The sequence below is a fragment of the Galeopterus variegatus genome, unplaced genomic scaffold (assembly GCF_000696425.1).
Source record: "Galeopterus variegatus unplaced genomic scaffold, G_variegatus-3.0.2 Scaffold2337, whole genome shotgun sequence".
NCBI classification, from domain to species: Eukaryota; Metazoa; Chordata; class Mammalia; order Dermoptera; family Cynocephalidae; genus Galeopterus; species Galeopterus variegatus.
In genome coordinates this window covers 190,722-204,113 of record NW_007728448.1, presented here as the reverse complement: position 1 = coordinate 204,113, position 13,392 = coordinate 190,722, and the positions used below count along the sequence as shown (strand labels likewise).

The following is a 13,392-nucleotide window of genomic DNA, read 5'->3' as shown; positions in this document are numbered from 1 at the left end:
TCTGCCAAATCACCTTTTCCTCCTCAAAATTTCTGGCACCTGGCTGGGTGCCAGTCAACTCTTTATGGCCATATCCATTGAATACCTTGAAAATTATTTCACTTAAACTCTCCTTGACATTTGCAATTGTTGACTGCTCCCTTGTTTAAGGGTCTCTTCCTTTTACTTTCTTTTACTACCATACTTTTGTTATTTCCTCCCAGCACTGTGGCCCTCCATTAGTTTCTCTTTATGCTTTTTTTCTCTCTCTTCTTTTAATGTGTAAGTTTCCTTGGGCTCAGTTCTAGTCTTTAATGCCTTTGTATACTTCACATTCTCCTGAGTAATCTCATTCACTCCCATAGTTTCAATAACCTTCTTCTTTGTGGATGACTCTTAAATTGGAATCTCTAGCCCAAATCTCTCCCCTGGGCTCCAGATCCACAGGTGAAAGGCCTACATGCCATCTACTTTATCTCTGCTTGCTTGTCTCACTCATACCCTAAACTCAACCAGTTATTTTCCTATCTCCTCTAAAGTTTCCTCTGGCTTTGCAAAGAGTGACAATACTTCCTCTGTCTCAATCATGGCATATTATCAACCAATCACCAAGTACTTGTCAATTCCACCTTCTAGATATCTCCAGAATTATATTATTGGAGAAATGGTTGGAAAATACCAAACATTATGAAGAAGAGCAAGAAGAAAGAGGAGGAGGAGGAAAGACAAAGAAAGAAGAGGAAAAAGAGAAGAAAATGGATCCATAATCCTACATTCCAGAGACAAACCACGCTAACATGCTTATGAATATTGCTGTAAAATTTTCTCGGTATGTGTATTGTTGCTCTGTAACTGGTCTTTAAAAAAATTATACATGGTCTTTGCTACTCAATATATAAGAACATCAAATATCCTTCCATAACGGCATTATATTTTATCATTTTACTATAATATCATTTATTTAACAACGTCAATAGTTATACTATTTGCAGTTTTTTCTACTTTAATTAAATATTGCTGTAATCATCATTCTCTCATTGTCCCTTGTAATAAATTTCCATAAACACACAATCATGGGGTAGTCATTTGATATATTTGCTATCAAACTGACGTCTGGAAATACTGAACCATTGCACACATCCCTCAGCATATCATGAGACGTCCCCACTTCTCCATGTTTTCCATTTTGTTTATCAGAGGGAAAAATACCTTATTTGATCAGCATGGTAGTTTTTCCCTTCCTGTGTCTAGCACTAGTGTCAAGAAACAATTTGTGGGAGGTTGCAGTACATGCCTTTTGTAGAACAGCTTCAGCATCAGAGAAAGATACATTATTTAACAGATACTTTAGTTGGAATAGCTCCTGGTGTGTGATTTGGGTTAATTACTGTCATCATCCTTCAAGCCCCTGGCATAGCTTCTATTTGGATAAGCAAATTTAGCATTGGTACTAAGCCAAAAATTAATTCTCAATGTTTCTGGACATAAAATCCTATGAAATCCAACTGTTAAAATGGAACTAAAGGTTCCTAATTAGACATAACTAACAAAAACCAATAATTTATTGGACACTTTACAGAAAGGTATTGCTTTTCCAAACTAAAAGGTTATTTATTCTTTTCCACAAAAATACCACATGTGGTTCTGGGCACTTTGTTGTGAATAACAGTTTTCATTTGAGTCTCTTAAAAGAGCAAATTATTTTATGCTGGTAGAGAAGTTCTAAAAATGAGTCTTGCTCTGCCCTTCAGAAATCCTCAGGAAAATTGGCACAATACCCATTTACATATCTTTGTATAGATTATATAAAATTAACATACTGAAGCCATTAACCCCAAATTGAACACACAATTGCAAGGTATTGAGTATGTATGGGAGGATTAAAGTGACTAAGAATATCTGGCACAAAAGCCAGAAGAGGGGCAGTATATATACTGTGATACTAACATTCCCAGTTTATTTCATTCCCGGAAGATGGGAATAGAGATTTAAGAAGATAATTAATATATACTGTGTAAATTTAGACTAGAAGATGAAAAAATAAAATGTGAAATCAGTTCAGAATATTCTAATTCCTATTAGAAAACTGAGCTAATATCAATAAACTAACTCTAATTCGTAAATTTTGAAAGAAGAAATTTTCAGACATTATTCTATTCAATCCCCTTTCTTTTTGCCTCATTCCTAATGAGCAGTTAGCCGATTTCCCCATGAACCTTTTCATGAGGAAGACTCCATGTATTCTATCTCAGTACACCCCATTGTGGAGAGGCTCTAACTGTTGAAAAGTTCCTGCCTGCTTACATCCTTTAATCCCTAGTCTATTCTAATTCTGTACTAATTGGAAATAATTGGGTAATTCTAAGGAATAGAAAATTAGGTTGAAAAGTTAGGGGCCGGCCCAGTGGCGCACTGCTACAGTGCGCCGCTTGGGAGCACGGCAGCACTCCCGCCGAGGGTTTGGATCCCACATACAGACCGGTTCCCGTTCACTGGCTGAGCGAGGTGTGGGAGTGACACCGAGGATTGCGATCCCGTTGCCGGTCCTGGTCCGGTACGGGCGCGACACTGAGGGTTGCGATCCGTTGCCGGACACGAAAAAAGACAAAAAGGAAAAAAAAAAAAAAGTTAGGAAAATTCTCACCATGTAATACTACCTTATCAATATGGGGGTACTTCAAAAAGTTCGTGGAAAGATTCATACCATCTTTTAATTCTATTTGTCCACAAACTTCTTGAAGTACCCTCATAATAAAGCCGATAAAAGAATGAAAGCAAGAATAGAAAATAACATAGAAAGTAATATACTAGGACAGCCAAATAATTGGAAAAATTAAAATAGGTCTCTCAACCATAAGATAAAAAAATTTAATTCCTATGGTGAAAAACAAGAAAAGATCAATGTGTGGACCTTGCTGATTCATGGTTAAAACTAACTAGTGTTATCACTGTCCACAAAAGTAAGCTCGACTCTGGGTTGTGTTGATGAGAATAAGACCTATTGGAACTGAGGTGATCGTGCCAATCTATTCTTCGTTTAAGAAGTAAGTTTCAGAACGCTGGTTCCAGTTTGAGTCTCTGCAACTTAAAAATGTTTTAGGTACCATTTCTGCAAACAAATCTTTATAGGGATTGAGTTTCCTTTTTCAAGGATAAATAGAGAAAATGCTTTCTCAGAAGTGGTTCACAGAAATTTCAAGGGGTTCAATTTAGGTATTATGATTAATAGTGATTTTATAAATAAGGAAAATTGATTCATTGCAGAGGAAAATGTATAATTAAGCTTACAACAGTATTGGTTTTTAAGTTTAAGATTTTATCAAGCAACTTAGTGCACAGTGAGACAATACACAGGTGAAAGCTCTTTTTATGATTTAGAGATGTGTCTACCCCATAGCACATGGATTTCAAAGTATGTTTCAGTGCTTCTGAATTAGCTTTTCTTGGAGATCCTTAAAAAATGATACTCATTTAAATAAAAGATATTAAGTTACACTAGTCAAAAAATAAAATAAATGATGGATTAGAAAATCTTTGAGTGTTCTTTTAGTCTCTATTTATTTATCCATTTAACAAATCCATTTATTAAACACCAATTTCTGTGCCATTCTGTGTTCTAGCTGATAATAGAACATGAACAAACAGATAAAAATTCCTGCCCTTATGCACTTATAACCCAAAGGTAGGAAAAAAGACAAAATAAAAGTAAATCAGTAAATTATCAGTACGCTGGAAATTAATGGGACTAACAATTTGGGAAGGGGGTAAGAAGTACTGTGATATAAAACAGGGTGGCTAAGCAAGTCTTCATTGATGAGGTAACATCTGAGCAAATACTTATAGAAGTCAGGTGAGCAAGCCAAATGGTTATCTGTGAAAAGTATGCCCTACACAGGAGATCAGAAAGTAGAAAGGCCGTGAAGTAGAGGAATGCTTAGCTGTTCCAGGAATGGCAAAGGGTCAGTGTTGCTGGAGCTGAGTAGTGAGAGGTGAACTTCAGGAGGTTCTGACATCAGAAAGTTAAACCGGCCCAGGTCCTGTAGGTTTTCACACATCCTTGTAAGAATCTGAGATTTTACTCTGAGATGTGAATTCTTTGGAAGTTTGGGGCAGAAGAGTGATATGATCTGACATATTTGTAAGAGAAACACTCTGGATGCTACACTGCAAACAGCATATTTGGCGCAAGGATGGCAGCAGGAAGTCCTGTAACAAGGTAATTACAATAATCCAGGTGAGAAACGATTGTGATTTGCACAAAGATTGCAGCTATTAAGGTAATGAGTACTGACTGAATTCTGGATTACTGGATATATTTTGAAGATACAGCCAATGGGATTTGATGATGGACTGGATGTAGAGTCAGAGAGGTCAAGAATGACTGCAAGATATTTTTACCTGAATAACTGGAAGAATGGCATTGCCCTTAGCTGAGACGGATAAGATTGCATGTGGGGCAGGTTTGCATATGGTGTGGGAAATCAAGAGTTCTGTGTTGAGCATGTAAGTCAGAGGTTTCATTTAGACATTAAAGGAGAGATGTTGAGAGGGTCAGCTGGCTGTCCAACGCTGGAGTTCAGAGGGCAGGTCTGGAGAAGAGATATTAACTTAAAGATGTTAGTGTATAGAAGGAATTCAAAGTCATGAGACTGGATGACATCATCATAGAAAGACACCACCAAGATAACAGATAAACAGTGCAAAGTTTTTATGATCAATGAGGAAAAATTTAGTTGACTTACTGAGTCAGCTAAACCTCATATGCACACAAAGCTCCAACCTGCAGCACCCACACTGTCCGCATGTCCTTAGCATACAAGATCCTTTAAAAAACTATGCTATCTATCCTAAGTGAATCATTGCAAATATATGACACGATACACTGTACCCACAAAAATGTACAAGTAGATGTTAAATAAATAAATTCAAGGTTTTATTCAAAGTCATATCTACAAAATTCTGAGCTAAAGTGCTTTCTTCCCCATAATCTATCCCAATTCTCCATTTTAATCATTTTGACCAGTGGCCGCTCCCTATAACTCTAGCCACTTATTTTTTAATTCCCTTATAACTATTATTTTCTTTTATCTTTCAGCTTCCTGTTTGGGCAACTGCTAAGAGAAATATTGGAGGAAAAGCTGTTTAGGCTAATTAGCCTCAGTCACTGGTTATTTTAGTAATCTACAAAAAAAATTTAAAAAATGAAGCTTAATATAACAAAATCCAATCCAGGCCAAAGTTTGACTATTTTTATCCCTCTCTCCCTTTCCTTTCCTTCCTTCTTTCCTTCCTTCTTTCCTTCCTTCCTTCCTTCCTTCCTTCCTTCCTTCTTCCTTCCCTCCCTCCCTCTCTCCCTCCCTCCCAGAAAGAAAAGACCACAGCAATATGTTGAACTTTGAGAAGGAGAGAACAAACCTAAGGATACTAGAGATGGGAGGAAGGGAGGGAGGGGATTTTAGAAGTGACAGGTCAGGTAAACGGCATAAAGAGATATCACAATTTGTAAGAAAGAATATGCTAATAATAAATAATAAAAATTTAAAAAGTAAACAATAGCAAATTCCACAGCTTTCAAAAGATACACTATTCATATTTTGTGATAAATTAAGTATTAAGCATATTACCTGCTTTTAGAGCTGTATTTTCCAAAGTAAATACAATCTATATTTCATGAGGCCTTTAAAATAAATGACCAAAAAAAGAGACACTGGCTTACAGCATTCCAAATCATCCTGTTAACTCCTGAGGAGATACACTTCCAGTAGAAACAGTGGAGTCAGATTCACCTATTCAACAAACATCTACTGAACACCTGATTTTGCCTAGCATGAGGCTACCTAAGTGCTGGGGATAGAGAAAATGACAGACCCCATCCTCAGTCTAATCCTAAGATGCACTCAGAGACATCTCTTTCCTACACACAAAGCATAAATTAGTACTTAGACTGCCTGGGAAGGCAAGGAATCACTTTCAAAATTGCTAGCCATGAAGAAAAGAGGAGATGCTTTTTTTCTTAAGAATGGCTACAGTCATCTGATGATGTGTCAAATATTTTTAAATGCATCCACAAATAGAATATTTGTGATATGAGAAAGGAATAACAGCAAGGAATAAAAAAAAATAACAGTGCACAATTAATGTGTGTTAGCTTAGGTCCTTAGGTCCAAAAGGGGAATACATCATCAAAATGACTTTGTTCTTAAATTTCATGGCATTAAAATAATAAATTACTCTGATTTTGATACAAAATCATTTTGATTTCATATTTTTATGACCATTATATCCAGGTAAAGCATAATGCAAGTTAATGGCTATCAGTTCATGCAAAAATACTGAGACATAGCCCATTATTTCTTCTTTTACCCTGAAATTATAAAATAGGTAACTGGTTTTAGTTTGTTCACAGTGATGTTCTGGAAAAGTATAAGAAAAGAATCATGATATGATGGTATACGTGACACCCTGTCTATAGCTGTAAACACAGATGATGGCACATCCAACACTTAGAGTAGGCAAGGTTGATCTCTATGGAATATTAAGCTAATGCTGGATTTCAAACATCCCTGTGTCCTATGCATTAGATAAGGATCAAACCACTTCATGAACTTTTACATGTCTATGAATCTTAATTTAAAAATCAGGACTACAGTAACAAAAATTAGTAAATAAAACAAATTGTTAATTCTTAAGAGTTGGACACATGTATTTCCCCTTTGCCTTTCCCCAGATTCTTTTCCTTTTGTTTCTCTCCCTCAATACACTATATTACATCTCGGATGTTTAAAGTATTTATTATTTATTTCACATGGATTTATGCTCCCTGTTCTTAGTCTAAAAGTAGGGAGAATGTTTAGACCCATTATATTCTAGACCTGGAACAGAGTTTATAAATCATCTAAACTCTTATTTTATAGATGAAGAAACATACCCCAAGGCATTTTAAGTTTTTCTTAAAAATCAGAAATAAACTTGTGATGTGTATGTAGCATTGTATTTGTTCCTTTCCTAAAGAAAGAAAGGTGCCCAGGCCCTGACTTATAGCAGGATGAATGAAAAAGAATGTACACAGAAAATCAGACAATTAATGGACTTTCTAAATGGACAAGCATACTGTATCTTAAATTTATTTTTCTTTGCATCCTTACCTTTTTCTTGTTCACCGGAGATCTGAAGCAAATTAGTGAGGTTTTTGGTTTTAGAGAGCAGTTCCTGGTATGTTCCCATTTGTGCTACTCTGTCACTTTCCATTACAACAATAAGATCCATCTGTGGCAGAAGTGTGAGGTTGAATGTCACTAAAACACGAGTCTGAAAAACACAGTGTTTCATTCTGTAGGTTACCAAAAAATGGCATAACTGATCTATTTTTAAAAAGGCCACAGTCACTTTTTTTTTTTGCTTTTATTATTTCAGAGTGCAATTTTTGGTAGGTGACAGTTTAAGGCAGCATCTATATATTTCACAACGAATAAACATGCTGCTAGATGAGAAAATAGTTTTCAAATGTGATTTTAACCCTTTGATTCAGGTATTTTTTATTTGTTAGAAATGAATGGATTTCATAAAAAATTCAAAATAGTTTCATGTATGTCATTCTTGCTTACTTTTTAAAAATGTACAATACCATTACAAAGAAGTGTTTGTTCCAAGTCATAATTCATAGTCTTTATTTTTAAATTTTTCATATTATTTTATACATATTCATACAACTGAATGCGATGTTTGTATCTTGGGTTCATCTCAGTAAAAAAAGATATTTGCGTATTATTTACTTAGGAAATATATTCTGTAATTTTACACGTTATTTTTTTCTAGAGTGCTTAATATTAATAAGTCCATAAACACTTACTATGAAGGAATGAATGTGGTTTTGTAGTCAAAAAGACTTTTAAAAAATCTCTGCTGTTCTTAAGTTGAACACCGTATATCAAGTCATTCTGAGCTCTGAGTCCTTGCATAGATAAAATAGGAATAATGATAATACCTGTCTCAGAGACTTTCTATAAGAATTGAATGAACTAATTTAAAGTGTCAAATATGGCATGTACCTGTAATGATAATGCCTATCTCAGAGACTTTCTATAAGACTTGAATGAACTAATCTAAAGTGTCAAATATGGCATGTACCTGGTATATATTAATTCCCGTCTTCTTGGCCCCTTCACAAAACAGTTGAATCTTTATTATTACTATGTTAATAATACCAAATTTTAAGCTATGAATAATCAGTAAAATGATTCTACTTTTAAAAAGAGTAATATGCACCAACATACCATTTTTTAAAACAGAAAAACTAAACTAAACTAAAACAACTCATTATGACACATAAATCCCCTTAGAATATGGGATAAGTTGATGAGGTAACAATCACATAAGTTGTCATCAGAGAATAAGTAAAACTTTAGAAAATATTCAATGAAATGTGTCTGTAAAAGAGCAATATGAGCATCCCATTTTTTTTTCATGTGAAATTTGACTACTTTGCTTAAACAAATAAAACAAAATAATTGAAATTTTAGGCACAGTACTAGATAGATTATCCTCCCTCTGCCCCCGCAAAAAGCATAAATGACACTACGGCTACCTTGTTTTTCAAAATGCCTGGAGAACCTATCACTTTTTCAAAAAGCTGCTTTCCAACATGAACACCAATGGCAGACAAACGATCATCTGGGAGGAATATGTTGGCTCCACTATAGACAGCTCTGGCCAGACTGACTTGATACTTCTGGCCCCCACTTATATTCACACCCTGGAAATGAAGCAGGAGAAAAACAAGACCCGAGCAAAAGTGTGTAAATCTCAAAGCACATGCAGTTACATCCAGATGCTGTTTTATAGCATGGATAAATAACAGCCCAAGATGAACACTCAAATCTTTCTTTATCCACAGTTTCCTAGGCTTATCCCTGTCCTATGTCCTAGCACTACTTACTACCTTGTGCAAATTAACAGATATGTCCCCTTTTTAAAAACTGCCTACTCTCAAAAGGAGATCCTAATCATTAAGGATAAAAGAATTTCCAAATCCTTAACTCTGAAAAGTCTTGTCTGTGGTATATTAAATAAGACTTCTGGTTGCCAGCCATCTACTGACCCTAGTGATTATTTTTAAATGGCCACACAAGAAATCAAGAATAATAGCTAAATTACCAAAGCACTAATCAACATGCCCTATTTTCTCCTGTAGACTTTTACTTGTAGTACAAATCTTGTTGGCAAATGTCCTATTCTAAGTAGCAAGAATAAGGAATACACATCAGTCCACATGAGAATTAAAGTTGACACGTACAGCCACATATAGAGAATTGTGAGGCCGGGCCCAATTTATTTGATTTATTTTATATTTAGTATTCACATATCTACTTTAAAATCTCTCAGTGCAGCACAGAACTTAGCCAATGACCTATAATTGTAAAACGTCATGCGTCTTTGCCCGTCCCATCCTCCTCCTACTCAACAAACATCTCCTGAGTGTGACTATATTCTGGCTGCTGTACTAGCACTTGGGATTCAGATAAGTGAAACAAAGCCTCTGTCACGAGGAGGTCACAGTTTAGCAAAAGAGAAAAGTATGAAAAAATATATATGAAGCAATGTGGGGTGTGTGTGTGAGAGAGAGAGTGTGCGTGATTATCACAGACCCCAACTCATGGGTTTGTTGGGAGCATTCAGTAAGATGAGCGTAAAAATGTTTAGTACAAATCCAACCCTGAGTATGGACACAATCAACATTAGCTGTAATCACCCAATCACTCCTCTCTTCAATCATCCTTTCTCTTGTCATCACCTATCCTGTCATTATGTAAGTCTTGCTTAAAAGCCTTGGATACCCACAGTTTCCTCTCTCCATCATTCGTAAGCAATAGCAAATTCCTTAGTATAAATCTAAGATGCTTATAATTTGGTGTTAACTCACCTCTTCAACCACCCTCCCAGTGTTACCCTCAAGTGTCTATGGCTTGCAAACCAGACTAACCTGCCCTTTCATACTGGGTCAAGGCTGTTCACTCTTCTGTGGAGCCCACGGCCTCCCTTTTCAGCTTGAAGTCTGCTCATGCTAAGAAGTGCTTTTTGAAAGCAACCTTCTACCTGGTGTTCCAAGTAAAGTGATTCATTCCCTCCCTTCCTGTCTTGTAGGGCTTTGTCTGTTTGTCCCATTGTTAGAATTAGCAATATCCATGTCTTTCACTAGCCTACAAGCTCCTACTTAGTTTATTCTTATATTCCCAACACCTAGTGTTGGACGCTAGGTGATTAATAGATATTGGTAAAGACAATTGATTGATATCATTGGCAGAGGTCCACTAAACTGCAAATCCCTTGAAGTCAGAGTGATAGGTCTCTTGCTCACCATTGTGTACCTGACAGCAGAACAAGGGTATATAATAAATCAATAAGTTTTGTGGTCAATCGAAGGATGCCAAAGGAAAACATAAATAAAAGTGAGGAAAAGTTCTACATTCATTGTATTGGTCATCTCATAAACAGCTGTAAACAGATTTCCCTTTGAAATATTCAATTACGTGTTTATTTTAAAGTACAGGATCAGACTGGGAAAAATTAATTATAAAAAGCAGAAATTAAAAATGACAATAGCATTCAATGCCTATATTAAATCTATACCTCCTATTTGGGATTTTTTCCTTTTTAAATTCTTTACAGTTACCTACTACCAGATATTTCATATTTTTAGAAATTGTATTTAACAGCATATTGCTCAATGTATATGTTAACAAGTTTAAAAAAGAAGTAACATTTCTGCATGATTTTAGCTATGGTGCCATTTTACTTAGGGACGATGAAGATACCAGAAAACTCCCGGGGCTGGAAAAAAATCTTTTTACTACTATTGAGAAAATACTGTGAAGTAACAGACTATGAATTTTGGCTCATCCTAAATTTTACATATTTACACTTTCTACAATTTTGTTATATATTTATTTATCAATTTATATAATAGGATTATAACAAGAGGCCAGAGGTAAAAATGCCTACCAATGCCATGCTCACTCTCTTTTCAGAAATTCAGAGCACTCAGTAAGGACTATTTATTCATCTTCATAGCACACACGAATCCTAGGCAGAGGCTCCTATCGCATTCATGGTTAATTAATGGAGATCTGAGTCACAGGTTGGGAATAATCTCTCGGGTTCATACTTCAGCTCATAGTATCATTTTTGTTTATTTGTTTAACTCCAAAACACTGAGCAGAATAATGTCTATTTATTAACACAACAAAAATAAAATACAACAAAGAGTAATATGTTAAGAAACAAGTTCCTTTTGAGCAGGAGTGAGCAAGCATGGGATAGGCATGTTAGCAACAGTCCTCTTAGAACCTCTTTTGAACCTGGACTTGCGAATGGAGATTGGTGCTCTGTTGCTCCTGTTCTAGCCTGGACTTTGTGCACACGAGATACAGAAAAAAACAAAACCGTTATCCACTCATTAGAAAGCAAACAGCATTGTGCCAGCAGCCAAAGGAAAAACGTTTGATGATCTAGTTGCTGGGCTTTTATTTCCTCACATGGATACTAACAACAGAATGTCCTACTGATTTTCAATCTGTTTTCCAAATAGTCAATTATAAATAATTATTTGTCCTTAAACCTGCCATGTCTTTCACAGGAAATATATAATGATTTTTAAAAATTATAGTTATATAGCTCTTCAAGATTTCAGTAAAAAGGCTACGAACATTTTATTAGCACAGCTGAATGGAATTTTATTCCTGCAGATCATAAATTATATTTTCCTTACTCTTTCTCCAATCTCAGTTTGATCTCCATTTGATAACTGCTCCAAATTGGGAAGGAGAGCACAGGCTTCCAATTCTCGTTTATAAAACTGCTTCTGCATGATGGAGCCAAAGAGAATGTTTTTTTGCAAAATACAGTTCTGAATCCGGGCCTGCTGAGAAACATCAGCCACTGAGCCCTGAAAAAAAAAAAAAACAAGGAGGAAGTAAAGGAATATTCTTAATAAAGGAAAGGTGAAGTTACAAGCACCACATTAAAGGAAAATATTTAGTCCATGGTTTTGCCTTCTTTTAGCTTTAAAATGAAAAATTTTAAACATAATTATATAGATCATAGTATCCTATTTTAATCTTATAATGAATATGTTTATTAGGTTTTTTTCAAATGAATTACTTTGTGCTTCTTATTTACTTTCACTGTAGCTTTTATCAAAGTTATTTGCCTATGGTACGATTCTCTGGAAGCAGATGCTGAGTGTATTGGTTTGCTAGGGTTGCAGTAACAAGATACCATGAAGTGGGTGGCTTAAACAACAGATATTTATTTTCTCACAGTTCTGGAGGCTAGAAGTCCAAAATCAAGTTATCAGCAGGTTTCCTTGGAGACCTTTCTTCTTGGCTTGGAGCTGGCCACCTTTGCCCTGTGCTTCACGTGATCTTCCTGCTGTGCATGTATCTGTGCCCTAATTTTCTCTTCTCAGGAGGACACCAGTCACATTGGATTAGAGTCCATCTAATGAGCTTGTTTTAACTTAATTAACTCTTTAAAGACCCCATGTCCAAATACAGTCACCTATGAGGTACTGGGAGTTAGAACTTTAACGTGAATTTTGGGGGAACACAATTCAGTCCACAACATTGAGACAGGGCCTGGGGTGCAAGTTATTTATTTGGAGCCCACCTCTGTGGAAGGAAAGGAGGAAAGATATTAGGTAGAGGGAGAATTCACACTGTGATGCATATCTGACGAAGCTATGGCCAATCCTCCAGAGAGCTGTGGAGGAATATCTCCCACCAGAGTTGTCCCAGTTTAGGCTGTACAAGAGTGGAACCTGGGCTATGGCACTATCTGCAGTGAGGACAATCCCAAAGGAGGTGAATTGCTGATCTTACTCCTGCAGCTAGGCATCAAGTCCTTTCTAGAAGGGGGATCTGGGCAGCACATCTCTGTGTCTTTCATGTTAATCACTGCTTCTAAATTCATTTTTTGATAATTTCATGGCTTGAAATGATTCCTAAATATATGACAGTTTGCTGCATAAAATATCTTCTTAACTAATCAGTCTTTTCTGGAAAAGAACATACAGTATTTGAACTAGAGACCTACCTTTTAATCTGCTCCATGAACTATCCAAACACTGATTTGGGAGGTTTTTGACTATTGTGTACTCTGTAACAATACCAGACACTTAAGTTCTTTGACATAGGCATGTATGCAAATACTAGCCTTTTAATTTTGACCAACTACTTTAAAGTTCAAAGATTAGCTTTTAATTCTTCTTTGTTTAGCATGTAAGACACAGAGTGGCTTTTGATCAAAAATAATATAATTCTGATCAGACTTGATCTTCAATACAAAAGTAATCGCTCTTAAATTGCCTGTGAAGTGAATAATCTAATCTTTGATTAGAATAGCATATTAAATCAGTCC

General features: G+C 35.7%; 1 pseudogene; it reads right to left on the bottom strand.

Moving 5' to 3' along the window:
• The window catches only part of LOC103597518, a 58,314-nt pseudogene that overhangs the window by 31,280 nt on the left and 13,642 nt on the right, over positions 1-13,392 (bottom strand).